Source organism: Myodes glareolus, chromosome 13 (assembly GCF_982192425.1).
Source record: "Myodes glareolus chromosome 13, mMyoGla1.1, whole genome shotgun sequence".
In the NCBI taxonomy this organism is placed as follows: domain Eukaryota; kingdom Metazoa; phylum Chordata; class Mammalia; order Rodentia; family Cricetidae; genus Myodes; species Myodes glareolus.
This window is the reverse complement of record NC_142038.1, coordinates 12,391,762-12,405,960: the sequence shown is the minus strand read 5'-3', so window position 1 is coordinate 12,405,960 and position 14,199 is coordinate 12,391,762. Positions and strand designations below refer to the sequence as shown.

The following is a 14,199-nucleotide window of genomic DNA, read 5'->3' as shown; positions in this document are numbered from 1 at the left end:
CTTAACACTGGGACTCAATCGTTCAGATGCCAGAGTTGAGTTAAAATCAAGATTACTGATAAATCTGTTTACAGCGATGTGGGCAGTCTTAAGTTTGGGGACTTCCTTCTTCCATAGGTAAAGGTGAAAAGTTGGGGGCCTAGCAACAGGGGCACAGTGAAGGTAAAATGAACCAGGGGCAGCAAATCCAAGAGTACACTTACAGAGGCTCACACTTTACAGTGAGCATTGGGGACCCAAGGTCCGGGTTGTAGAAAAACCCCTATCAGCTGCTCAGCGCTAACCCCAAGCACTCAGACAAGAACTCCCCGACCCCCAGCTCCACGAGGCCCCGCCCACTCATTTGCATAGGGCGAGCCCCTCTGCGGCCAGCTCTCGGGTTTCTGCCGAGCTCTGCGGGCCCAGCGGCTCAGACCGGGCTGGGGGCGGGCCCGGGCCCGAGCACGTGTCCACTCGGGCCTCACGACGGAGGTGGGCGAGGGCTTAGCCGCGGCGCTCCACCCAGAGGCGCCGGGGCGGCGGTCTGCGGGCGTGGCAGGCTCCGCGGCCTTCCGCGCTTCTCCACGAGCCCCGTGGGAGCGCGCCGGACACGAACTCCAGCGCCACCGCGGGCGGCCCACCCCACCCGGCCGCGCCTCGCCTCACGCTCGACGGGGAAGGCGGGACCAATCAGCGAGCGACGTCTCCCTTCCGATTCCAGGCCCCCCGACACGCTGCTCACACCCCGGGCTCCCCGTTCGCTGATTGGCTGCTTGTGCCGCCGGTCGGGCCGGAGGCGGGAGGCGGCGTCCCGCGCCTGCCCGCGCCCCGCTCGGCCCCCGGCCCTGCCCGCGGCGCCCGGCCTCCTTCCGTCCCTGCCGTGCTCCCTCCGTCTTCCGTGCGCGTCCCGCTCGGCCGGCGTGCCTCACGCCTAACGGGCGGCCGCGGGCGCCAATCAGCGGGCGGCAGGGTGCCAGCCCGGGGCTGCGCCGGCGAATCGGCGGGGCCCGCGGCTCGGGGAGGGAGGCGGGGCTACCGCGCGCGGCGGCGGAGGAGCAGCTCGCCAGCCTGCAGCTCGCGAGCGCTGTGCGAGCCGCCCGAAGGTAGGTGCTCGGCGGCCGCGGCCGGGGCGGAGGGCGGCGGCGCGGGGTGCGGGCAAGGCCGGGGCGCGGGGACACGCCGAGCGGAGCTGGCGGCACCCTCCCTCCCTTCCCACCCGTCCGCTGGCCGCGGCGAGCGCGGGCCTGGGGGCGGGGCGGGGGCCCGCGGCGCAGTTCCGCCTGCGCGCGCCCACTCCTCCGGCGGCGCGGAGCCCGTCGGAAGAGGAAGGAACAAAAGGTCCGAGGCTCGGCTCGGACGGGGCGGGACCTGGTGCTGGGTGCAGGTAAAGCCGGGGCGCCCGGACTCCCGGGCAGGGGTGTGCGGGGCCGGGTCACGTGGCCGCCCGTGTGGGGTGTGGCGGGCCGTGGCGCGCGGGCCGGGGTCGGCGCCGTGGGCAGGGCCGCGAGCCCCCGCCCCTCCCAGCCTGCCTGCGGCCCGCTTCAATCCTGGCGCGCGACCGCAGTCGCGGTTTGCGTTGCGGAAGGGCCCGGGAGCCGACTTAGGGGCGTGTGATACTTTGCTTCGCTTCCACTTTTTTCTTTTCTTTCTTTTTTTCTTTTCAATCCTCTTTCCTGTAGTCTTTGTTAAGCGTAACAGTCGCGGGTCCCAAATCGCAGTGTGTACTCACAAACACGCTCGTGGCTGAGACTCCCGGGCTCATCCTCCACGCACTTGGGAAAGTTGCTCTGTGGGTGCAGCCTATTAGTTTCTAATCACACGCCTTTCGGAAGCATGCTAATTGATTGCACATATTTCAGACTTGGTTTCCATAATCGGTGCTTGGATTATTTTGTTTTAGGGAGACTGTCCTTGGGCCAGGTACTTTTGTCTTCTCACCCTTGCGTGTTATGGTTTCCTTGTGAACCTGAACAAAAGGAAAACAAAAATCGAGGTTGATTTTGTTATCCGTTCCTTTCGCCCTTAAAGGCAAATACTACCTGTTTGTTGTCCCACCAATTTAACAAAAAAATTAAAAATGACCAGGTGAAAATTATTCAGAAACAGCGTAGCCTTATTGTTAGGCCTTGTTGGAATATTCTAAATGGTGGTGTTTTAAACTAATAAAACGACATTGTAAATAAATGAACCATCAGGCAAACTTAGCTGAAGATCATCTTTTTAACAGTGGTACCCTGATATGTCAGTTTCCAGAGTCCCTTTTAGCTTTTCTGATTTCAGTTGACCCTTTACACTGATAGAGAGGATGTTTCTTTTGAACCTAACACAAGAACACATTTGCTGCCATACTGGAAATACCTTTCCTATTAGTTTGCTCTGATCCCTGTGAAAAGCAATTTTCTCCTTTACAGAGAAGTGTTAAGTAGTTAAAACGAAGTTGGAATAGTTTCAACTCATGAGTTATTGAAGCAGATGGAATCCAGACATGGGAGAAGTATTATAGTTTAAGGTTTTTTTTTCTTTCCTTTCATTTAACTATGAAACAACTCCATAAGGAATTTTTTTCTATTAGATCATTTGGCAAATGTTTATGTTAAATTCATAAAGTAACACTCTTGTTATTTTTATAATTTCTTTGTTTTTCATAAACTTATCTGAGGTGGTAAGAAAAATTGTTCTGATCTTTGGACTTTTCTAGAGTGTCAGCTTACATGCCTAATGTTAAAATGCAATTGACTTAAATGAGTTTTAGGCCGCTCACTGGCTGGGCCTAACTACTGTACTGAGATTGGCGTTTCCTGTATTGTAGCTGCATCTCAAGTGATTTCATGTTGTAGGTGTTCAGCAAAGTTTGTTTTTCACGGTTCTAAGGTACTCATCACTAAACAGCTATGCAATCTGTATGATTTACAAAGTAATAGTCTTGGGGAAAACTGCAGAGTAATTTCCTGTTTGTGGCCTGTTAGGCTTGACTATGTGTTTGAACTCTCTGTAAGAATATTGGGGCTTGTTTTGGACACAGCCTTTCTTTTCCTTCAGGTGAACAGAGGTGGTACTGGATGAGGACAGCAAGCCGTGCCCTTCTTATTTTGATACTGTAGGTAACAAAGTAGCTTTAACTCAGGACTTTGCCTTAGGGAGGCTGTACATGAACTAGCTGCATGCACTAGCGGATAAGGACCTTTTGAGTTTTTTTATTCTGTCAAAACTATCAGATTTGACTTTGGGGCCTGTTTCCTTTCTTGCTGGGCTTTGATTCTGTTGGTTTAATGATCTGAACTCCAGAAGCCGTGTTCGCAGCAGCCTTTTTCTACAGGTGCTTTTGTAGTGCATGCAGGAGCTGTATATAGTGCAGTCTGGCAGATGGAGGTTTATTCATATTCTTGGGACAAGAATCCTTTTTAGGGGGTGGAGAGAGGCATATCTTTTTGGATGCTTTGTCTGTGTAGAAGCAGAAGAGACATTTTTAGGCCCTTAGTTTCTGTAAGTGCGAAATGTTTTTCACTAAGTATTGCAAAGGTGTGTCAGAAACTTAATATAAAGAATTTGGTATCACTCTTATTGGACAAGTAACACTTGCCCACTTTCACACAGACTTTCTGTGGCCAGTCACACCAGTGTTCCTGAGTAGAATTAGGAAAGAAAGAACTCCTGTCATGGCCAAGACCCCAGAGTAAATTATGTTAGAGTTTATAAGTTGAGCCTGAGCAGTCAATAAATCCATTCATAGTAGGTTCTTGAAGTATGCTTGCACTGCTTTCTATCCAGTGTAAAGGATGGCATTAGGGCAGCTGGGATGTATTAGCTCCTATATTACTAAGAACAATCGCTTTGTTGGAGTGGGGGGTAGTGTCTGCCACTTTGCAATTTGTTCAAAGAACAAATTCTTGAAGAAGATAGGCTGATCTTTGAGAAACATGCTTGTTGAGCAGATATACAGTTGCTAAGCTTATTTTGGTCTCAGTTTGATTAACTATTGCCCTTAGTTAAAGAGAGTGGTTAAGGAAAGAAAAGGAACTTGAGTCATTTGGGTTCCAATGAAAGGAATATTGTATGCAAATAGTTAAGCCAGGAATGCGGGATTGGGCAGCATTGTCATGTAGTGAAATGGCGGTGGAGCTTGGACTAAAAGCAGTAGACTGGTATTTGGTTTCTCGGTTGTGGTATTGGGTAAATTAAACTCCCAAGTCTTGGTTTTCTTACCAAAAGTGGAAGAAGTAGCTTTTACCTCTTAAGATTGTTATAAAATTAGAGAATTGAGAGAGACCATTCTTTGAGACAGGATTCTCTCAACATTCTTGTTCTTTAGTTAGTTATCTGGGCTCTTAATGCAAATGATTTGCTAATACTGTTATCTCTGACCTCCTATTAATTGGGATGAGAAACAGACATTGGGCAATGAGGCCTTCAGCCTAGTTGTACAAGTTTGTATCTTAAATCATAGGGGAATCCTTTCAGGTCCTTAGTTAGAACCTGTTAGTATTTATTTAAAATGTTTTTGACAAAGTTATCTGGCATCTAAGTCCACAGTAGATTGAAACTAGTAGATGATGGGTAGTGTGGGAGGCTTAACAGGGTGTGGTGGGGAGTAGATAGGAGGATAGGGGACTTCTAGCTTACTGTCTTTGTTAAGAGAAAACAGGTAACAGTCTGGAGGAGATAATAGGGATCTTCAAGACACAGAAGAGTGTCCCAAACTTGACTAGCATGTCTCGGGCCATTCAGAACAGGGCCAGACCTGAAAGTCTAGCAGTAAATGTTCATCAGTTAAATTTGGTTTGGGGAAAACCCTTTTAAAGACCCTGTTATCTACTAATATACTTAGATGATTATTCAGGATGGTTTATAGATATACTTAGATGATTATTCAGGATGGTTTATAGACAGGGCAGGAGCATTGTGTTGTAGCCAAGGACTTCATGAAAGATCCATAGTACCTTGTATACAAGAGCTCTTGCTCAGGAAAGGTGGCTTTAGGGATACAGTGTCGGATCTGGAGAGAAGTCCATCCTTTCTTTAGCCTGCTGGTGTTAGATGAGAGTTTTCTCTCAGGCTTTGAGAAATAGTATACTACAAATTTCCTGGACAGAGCAAATGTGAACAATGTACCCACCTCTGGTCAGGGTTTCTTGTTTCTTCATTTTATTAGCTTTGATTTTCAAAAAAAAAAAAAAAAAACTTCCTGAGATAGGATCTTACTGTGTAGATCAGATTTTCTCAAACTGGCCTCAGACTTTCTGTGTAGATCATGCTGGCCTTGAACTCAGTAATCCTTCTGACTCAACCTACCAGGTGCTGAGATTACAGGTATAAACCAATATGCCTGGCGACTTTGGTTATTTATTTGGGTCCTACTTCATACCTCAGGGTTATTTTCTAAATCTCTATCAAATAATTGTTGGTGACATATTAATAAAGCACCCTTGCCTGACTTAGCTGTAATAAAGAAACTAATCATTTTCATTAAAAAATGCACAGGGACTGATTGCTTGTCACTGGTCAGTTTTGGTTATTTTTTTGTAATGTAACGGTGATGCCTTTAGCTATAATTCTAGATTTATGTCCTTAACTACGGTTTTTAATCCACTTCAGTAATTTGATTAGGAAAATAAAATTTTGTCAGTCCAGGTGGATTTAGGCATTGCCTCTAGTTTGACCAGGTGGCTAGATGTGTTAGGGTGATTTTGTGATCTGTCCCTCTTCCTCACATCCTGCAGTGTAAGTGGTCTGTAGCTCAGTCAGTTTTGCTTAATCTTAGGATTTGATGTGTTTTTTATGCTTGTTTTTAAAAATATTCTTTCATAGTTACACAAGCATAATATTCTTTGACCCGCCTCCCCTCCTGTTAGCTGTTATCATTTTCCCCTAAAATCCCTTCCCTACAAAGATACCTTTCTACTTTGATGCTCTTTTATTTATTATAGGTGCTTGCATGCACATGTGTTTTGGTTTATTTACTTGAAAAGGGATAACTTAGTAGTGACTGTGCCTCTGAGGAATATGACTTTCCTCCCAGCACCATTGATTGCTTGTCGCTATGGAACCTTATGAGCCCCTCCTCTGTCTGTCCATAATGGACTCTTGGTGGTCCAGTCTCGTGCAGGTAACCACAGCAGCGTGCGCTCATCACTGCAGCAGTCGTCTTGTCCTTCACATCTTCTGGGTTTTCCTTTTTTTTTTTTTCCTTTTTCCTTCTGCTTCCTCGACCGTTGGTATTCCCTAAGCCTTGGAGGAGAGTGATAGAGATAGCTTGTGTAGAGCTGAATACTCATCACATCTCTTATTCTGAGCACTTTGATGATGCTAACCATCACCCACTCAGTGCAGAAGCTAGTTTGTAATTATGTAGAAGGTGGTTGGATGCCTTGCCCATTTAGCAACCACCAGTAATAGGTTCTTCCTTACCACCTGGGACCTCTCTAGTCAAGAGCTTTTTGCCAGGTTTACAGTGTCAGAAAGTAGTTGGTCTCTCCTAACAGTCATGCCATTATTGTACCTGTGGCACATCTTGCTTGGAAGGTTGATAATCTCAAAAGACTACAGCTAGATCTAACATGATTTTTTTTCCCCTTTCAGTACTATAAAACCTGGCAGGGGGAATCTTCCAGCTCAGTTACAGTGTGATTTCTTTATGTGCCGAAATCAAAGTGTGATATTTTTGGTAGTAGAGTAATCATCTAGTTCTGGTGGTCAACCAAGAGATATGGCAATGGCTTATTGTACACAAACACACAAACACACACACACACACATGTTGGAGGGGGTAGGGTGGAATCTCCCTCATAATAACTCATAGAAAGGTATCTTTTAGCCTGGCATTGGGATTTATTTAATTTAATAATGCATGACTTTCAGTAACAGCATTATCCACCTGTGCAGATACCTTCCTTCAAAAATTCTATTTTATTTTTAAATTGTCTTACAAAGTAGTAGGTTTCCATATGACTCTTTCATACATCATTAGTTTGGTTAATCCTCTCCCCAACCTCCTCATTTCTCCGCCTTCCATTTCCTTTCTAGCCTTGGCCTCTACAGACAGTGTCTTTACAGCTGTACCCACAGAGAAATCCTGAACAAATTCTAAGTTTGTTGTTAACATTTGGAACTTAATGTGAAATTGTTAAGGTTTTTTTTTGTTTTGTTTTGTTTTGTTTTTTGTTTTTTTAGATGTACAGTCTTTGAAAATGTGGAGTTTGTTGGCCAAAAGTCTATAAAGTCTGTCAGTAGTTTTTATGCAGTTGCAGCTGAAGGAAGGCCTGTGTTTCTTTGTTGTCTGCAAAGCCCCACTTTTTTCTCTGTTTTGGGTGGGTACCTGTAGGTTTAGTGTATTCAAGAAGGAAGAATATTCTGTGAAAAGACCCAAAGTAATTTTTTAAATTGGTAGTAATAATAGGAAGGGGGGAGTGGGCAGTGGTCAAAGCCCTGCCTGTCCCCCTCCCCCCTCCATTCTTGCTCGCAGAAGCCTTTGAAGCTTGTTTGGGGAGCAGGAGTTTTAGAGAAGCCTGGGCTGTGTATGTGTCAGGTAGCAGTCAGATGTGGTATCTGTTCAGCACTTGAACTACAGATGATTTGGCTGAGGAACTGAAGTTAGATTTTGTGATGTTTTGTTAATTTTCATCTAACTTCAGATGGCTATATTATAGGTATTGACTGCTGTATTAGACATCATAGGCAAAGACCACTTTTACCATTGTAGAAAGTTGTATTGGCAGCAGCTGCTCTAGATGTGCTGAATGAAATTTGCAACCTACAATCACTGCCACATGATTGATGTGGGTACTACTAGGTGATGCTTCAAGAGTTAGACCTGGGGACAGGAAAGGCCGTTAAGAAAACATGGCACTCTGCTGACTTGCATTTGGGCCTGTGCAGTCTTGTGCTGGTGTGCATTTATGATCTGGGATGCTTACGAGCTGAAGATAGAGAAGCAGCTTCCACACAGCCTATTAAAGGTGTAAATTTGGCCAGCATGGAACAGGTAGTCTTCCCAGGACTCACTCCCTGTATCAGGTAGAGCTTCACTGAACTAAATGAAATAGCTTGTCTACATAGAGCTCACCCCTTATGTGGGGTGGATTCATTGAACTAACTGCCTGCTGCAGGGGTTAGATCCAGACACATATTTGGTTGTAACAGTCCTTAAAATTGCACATGTGAATGTTTTCTTCTTGTTTAGAAGGCACATTACTTGCCATCCTCCGTGAGGCTGATTTAGGTTCTTCTTTACTAGTTTAAAACTTTGGAAGGAACCCTATTACTAAGAGAATTGAAGAATCTGGTTTTCATTTTTTAAAATATATATTTTAATAGGGGGGTAGTGGTGAGGATTAAACCTACTAAGCAAACACTACTCCTGAGCTATAGCCTCTACTCTATGTTTTAATTTTAAAAATCCTTATTATTGCCTTCTTACTAGTAATTTCTTAGATTAATACAAGAAATTTCAGGTCTTTGGTGATGTTTTTCTCTGTTTAGTGTGCTGTGTTTGAATATAGATTGCCTACAGTCTAAACTAGTGATTCTTATAGTATTTCCCTTGGAGCGTTGGATATCCTATAAGGCATTCATCATTCTCTTTTCAATTGTTTTGTTAACGTAATTAACTTTGAATTTCTCTTAAGCATCTGTTATTTATTGTTGTGTATGGTGTGGGTGTGGGTGCCAAGGTGCTCATGTGGAGGTCAGAGAAGAGTTTTATGGAGTTGGTTCTCTCTCTACCTTTTGTAGGTTCTGTAGGAAGAATTAAGGTAATTGAGCTTGGAGTGACGACCCCCACCTCAGTTTTTATTTTTTATATGTAGGATGTGGGGTGTGTGTGTGTGCACTCTCAGGCCAGAACCTCAAGGACATGAGGTGTCTCCCATCTCTGTCTTAGTCCCTCTAGATAGTGTCTCTGTTGAACCTGCAGCTTTCTGTTTTACACTCAGGCTGGTGGCCAGCAAGCTCCAGTGATGCTCCTGTCTCTGCTCCGCTCCTACCTTTTTATGTGGGTGCTGGGGATGCAAACTCAGGTACGCATGCTTGTGCTGCAAGTGCTTTTACCCACTGAGCCTCTTCCCCAGTTCTGGTTTCTGTTGAAGTAAAAATTCAAGTATGTGTTAGGGAGTACTTTATATTTCTCGGCCATTTGAAATTTCTCTTCCTTCCAAAAGAGCAATTTATATTTGTTCTCTCTCTTGTGTACGTGCGCGCGCTCTCGCACGCTCGCTCTCTCTCTCTCTCTCTCACCAGGGACTGTATGTACCTGGAGTTTCTTACATGCTAGACAAGAGCTCTATCACTGAGCTACCTCTTCTAGCCCTGCATTTGCTTTCTGTATTTGACTCCTGCTTCTGTTCTCCATTTGAGCTTTTGGCAAGGATTTTTCTTGCCAGATTTTCTCCTATTCTCCTAGATGAAATGTCAAGTTTCATAGTCTTTTTCCCAAATGGTTGTGCTACTTTCATCACCAATTGCCGGAATGAACTATTTTATCCAAATACTGTTTGATTTGTTTGGTTGTTTACTTTCCCAGACAAGGTCACCTTGTGTAGCCCAGGAGAGGAACTTGAGATCTTCCTGACTCAGCCTTTTAGTGCTGGGATCAAAGGTATGTGTGATCATGCCTACTCTTGGTTTCCTGTGGTGACTTGCAAACATGCTAGCACACACACAGGCTAGGACCATTTCTCCCACTTTAAACACACAGCAGTGTCAGATAAACACAGACCACATAGTTTCTCATGTGTTTAGTTGAGAAAGGGAGAGATGGTGATTGTAGGAAAAGTAAGTCAAGCTTCTGGTGTTATTGAAACATCTGCTTCTGGGAGGAGCTAGGGAATACTAGTTTGCAGCTGGATTTTAATATCACAGAAAGGTGAAGCAGAGTAATTGTAAAAGAAACTACAGCCACAGTTAAATGTGGCATGATGTACATATAGGGAGTGTTATGGTCTATCTTGATAATCAGAGGATACATAAGTCTTCGCCATTCACCTGCCTTTGCAAAGGCAAATAGTACTACCAAGCTTTTGTTCACCTACAGGCACACTTGGACAAACACTGCCTTTTAGCACATTGGTCAAATATTATACTTGGAAGTTTATCTCATAGATTGTTTTATGTCAGTACATGATAAATGCCTTTTGTTCTGGTTATATTAGCATTAAGGTTTTATACATTTTACACGTTGTGTGTATTGTAGTCACATTCACACTTGTGCATGCACATATCATGGTGTGATTTTGGAGGTTACAAGACAGCTTACAAAAATTGGTTCTTCAACATAAGTATTTTGGGGATTATCTCAGGTCATCAGGCTTGGTGGCAAGGACCCTTTTTGTTTTGTTTTTGTTTTTTTCGAGACAGGGTTTCTTTGTATAACAGCCCTGGCTGTCCTGAAACTAACTCTGTAGATCAGGCTGGCCTCGAACTCACAGAGATCTGCCTGCCTCTGACTTCCAAGTGCTGGGATTTAAGATGTGGGCCACTACTGTCCAGAGGTGGCAAGGACCTTTACTCTTTTGCTGGGCATTTATTTTTAGTCTTACGATACTAGAAACAGTGTGACAGCACATTCTTACCTCCGTTAAGTGCCTGTACAGCTGTGTCTCTTAGATTTAGAGTAGTGGGCCAAGAATATCTGTCTTAGGGAAGGGTAATTTAATAATTTCTGCATAGGTAATAGTTATACATATAGTATACAAATCAAAAGCAACAACATAGAAAATCGAAGTGCAAAGTAATTTCTCATCTCCTACATGTAGTTTTGCTTTGCAGAAATGTTCCTATTATTACTAGTTTCTTTCATATTTTGGAGCTCTTCTGTCTGGCATGATGGCCTTTAACTGTGTGTGGCTCAGCAGCTCTTAAGATGGTTCATCTGAATTGTGATGGATTATAAGGATAGGATATACAGTGTTAGATTTCTAACACTTAGTGCAAAACATAAAATATAGATGTCTCAGTGTTTTTACTACTCTGTAACAGTAATTACAGAAATGCTTACAACAGTACAAGTAATGGAAGGGAAAAGAGTGACAAGCTAGAGCTCAGTGATATGAGATGTGGCGTGGTTTTGTGAACTCACCAAAGGTACATGCACAAACAGAAAAGGTGAGTTGGGACTTTATGAACTTTTGTACATTAAAGAAAATAAAATGTGAAGATAATTCTCAAAATGAGAGATTATATTTGAAAATAGTGTATCTTATAAAGGTTTAGTGTCCAGAGTGTTTATTTAAAGAGTTCTAGAACAAAAGAACTAAAAAAAAAATGGGTAAAAGGATTCAAATGGACATTTCTCTGAAGATGTGTGGATGGACAGAGGCATTTGAAAATACACTCAGTAGCACTGATCACAGAACACAGTGAGCGTCACCTCATTTCTGGGAGAATAGAAATTCAGATTGAGAGTAATTGTTCAGTTAATTTAGTGCTGTGTTGGGAAAACCAGAGCCATTTTCATCCTTTGATCTGTATGGCCTGTGTTTTCATCCCTCAACTTCCAGCTTTGTCCTAAACATTGTGAGGTTTCCCTGTCACCAACTATGGCTTAGGTGGGCTTTGACCCTTTGCTGTACTGCAGTTGTGATGGCCTCTTTCATGTGGAAACACCTGTTCTAGTTTGGAGATTTTCCTTGGTTTCTTTGGCACCTTCCTCTCTGTTACCTCTGTTGTCTTTCTGGAACTCCTGTTTGGACCTTGGACCTCAGAATTGCTCCTCCTATTTTCCTCACATTTCTGGTCTTTTTGTTTTCTACCATTGGGGAGTTTTCATGTATTTTTTTACTCTATTGCTGTGTGTGTGGGTGGATGGGGGTGATTGTTCTGCCTTCCTCAGCCACTACACTGAGAGTTCTCCTCCTTTGTGCTTCCTTGGAGTGCTTGCTGCTTCTGCGTCAGTGTTGCCCTGTCTTACTGCTCTGTCTGGAGATTGAATGTTTTTCTCCTCTATGTAATATCAATTTTCTTGAAGCTCCTCTTTTTTGTTTTTGCCATTTTTCTTCAGGTAGTCAATGATTGTATTTATGCTTCACCAAGAAGTTGGGGTCTGCAAAGCTGTAGAGAAACTGGAGATGTGGGGATATTTGTCTCCTTTAAGTTTTATGGAAGACAGCTGAGTGAGCTGTTTGTAAGCTCTCAATGTTAATGTGTGTATGTCTTCTCTGAGGTTGATAACCTATTGAAGAGTATTAAGAATCGAACCAATGAGGTAGAAGTCTGGCTGTTTGATAAATCTGTTAGGATGAGCAAATATAAATGAATAAAAATTGATCATAAGGGAGTGATGGAGAAAAAGAATAAATATATAGAAATTAGAAAACAAAATGGTAGAAATTAAATATATTTATAAGCCTGTGTTAGTTACTTTCCTCCTGCTGTGTTAAAACACCATGACCAGTGCAGCTTAAAGAAGAAAGGACTTCTGACTAATGCAGAAGAGTTTATGGTTCCAGAAAGATAAGAGTGTGCCACTCTCGTGCATGTGGAGTGGAGGGGTGGAGCAGTTGAGAGTATTTTGAGAGGCAAGTAGAAAGCAGAGAGCAAACTAGGAATGGCCTGTGCCTTTTGAAATGTCAAAGCCTGCCCCAGGGATCCACTCCTTAGCAAAGCCTTGCTTCCTAGTGCTACCCAAACGCCACTACCAAGGGGGAGGGGAATCAAGTATTCAAATGCCTGAAGCTATGGGGGGCATTTCATTTAAACCACTATATCCAGATAGATAATTTTAGGTTAAATTTACAGATAAAAGAAAAATAGACTTTAAAAAATCCAACCAAATACTTTATTAGGAAAAAATTGAAAGTCTTAGATTCTTGGGCTGAGTAGAGATTTTGTTTTATCTTGGAATATGTGCATATACATTAAAAGATGTCTTAGGGATGGTGCACAAGCCTGAGTATGAAATTTATTTATGTTCTATATACCCTGTATGTATAGCATGATATTAATTTTGTGCCGTATTTTTAATGAGCTTATACTTTGACTGAAACCAAACACGTGAGGTCGTGGGTGTGGAACTCTACATTTATAGTGTCATGTTGGACTAAAAAGTTTCATGTTTTGAATTAGGGCTTTGATTTGGAGAGAGATTCCTGAAAGTATGATTGCATAATTTAATAGTAAAAGAATGGAAAAGGATTTTCCCAGTAATCTATAAAGTAAGATTGACAGAATTAGAAGGATAAACATTTTGTAGTAGGAATTTTAACACCCCTCTGAGTTATTTAAGAAAAGATAGATTTTAAGAAGTTATCAAGGTGCTGGATTCAGTCCTCATTACTGAGAAACAAGTCAGAAAAGCAAACGTATCCGGGTTTAGAGTGGGACAGTTAGCTAGTACGCCACAGTGACAGATATGTGGTCTTTTCAAGTAGTCATAGACTTGTACAAAAATTATGTGTTAGACTCCAAAGAAAGGGTTCAGAAATTGTTTGCTTAAATCACAATCTTTGGTTCCAGCGCAATTAAGTCAACAACATAAGAGTCCTCTAATCCATAGTTGATAGTAAAATACACAGTTAAAAAAATGATGGGGTCTGCCTGCCACGGCATACCTGTGTAGTTTGTGTTTCTTCACATCTACCTGGGTGTTATAGATGGTACTGAGGTTGTCAGGCTTGTTTGACAAGAGCACCTATAGTCACTGAACCTTGTCCATAAAATACATACTTCTGAGTGTGTGGTGTGAGGACCCTCAGTGAAAACTAGAAAATATTTAGAATAGAGTGATGAGGATACTGTTTCCCTAACCAGAGGAAGGGGTAGTAATGTATAGTTCAGTTAGCACGCTTGGACTGTGCGCAACAGGAAAAAAGTCCTGTGGTCAGCAGTTTAGTTAGTTCTTTGAGAAGCTTAGACCATAATTAATTGGAGCTAGCTTTAAATGTAAGGATGATTGAACATTAACAAATTGGTAAATGAAATTCATTGCACTGACAAAATTATCACAGCAAAGGGGAATGCGGTAGGAAGCTCATGATGGAGGACAGGAGAAAATTGTAAAAATCAGCACTTAAAGCAAAAATATTTAGAAAACTAGGAAGACAAGATTAAATATTTTATATAACTGGTAGGTGTACAGATCACATCAATAAACAGCTGCATGAATTGGAAAGGCAGAGTGAAGGATGTGAGAGACTTGGGTGAAAGGCTTTCTTGACTGAGATAGTAGTTACGATAGAAACAATTCATCCAACCACATATTTAACATATTTTCTATACAAATTATGCCTCAAT

The 14,199-nt window shown here is 42.9% G+C and overlaps 1 protein-coding gene across 3 annotated transcripts in view; it reads left to right on the top strand.

The window, feature by feature from the left end:
* The first annotated feature begins 943 nt into the window (after window positions 1-943).
* Window positions 944-14,199, top strand: part of Smad2 (SMAD family member 2) — a 67,195-nt gene continuing 53,939 nt past the window's right edge. For 2 of the 3 annotated variants that reach the window (XM_085676412.2, XM_085676409.2), the window contains exon 1: window positions 944-1,082. The gene's annotated coding sequence lies outside the window, so the exon portion shown is untranslated. Of the gene's footprint in view, window positions 1,083-1,224; window positions 1,364-14,199 lie in introns of those variants that run through there. The other variant, XM_085676411.2, reaches the window with a different exon arrangement.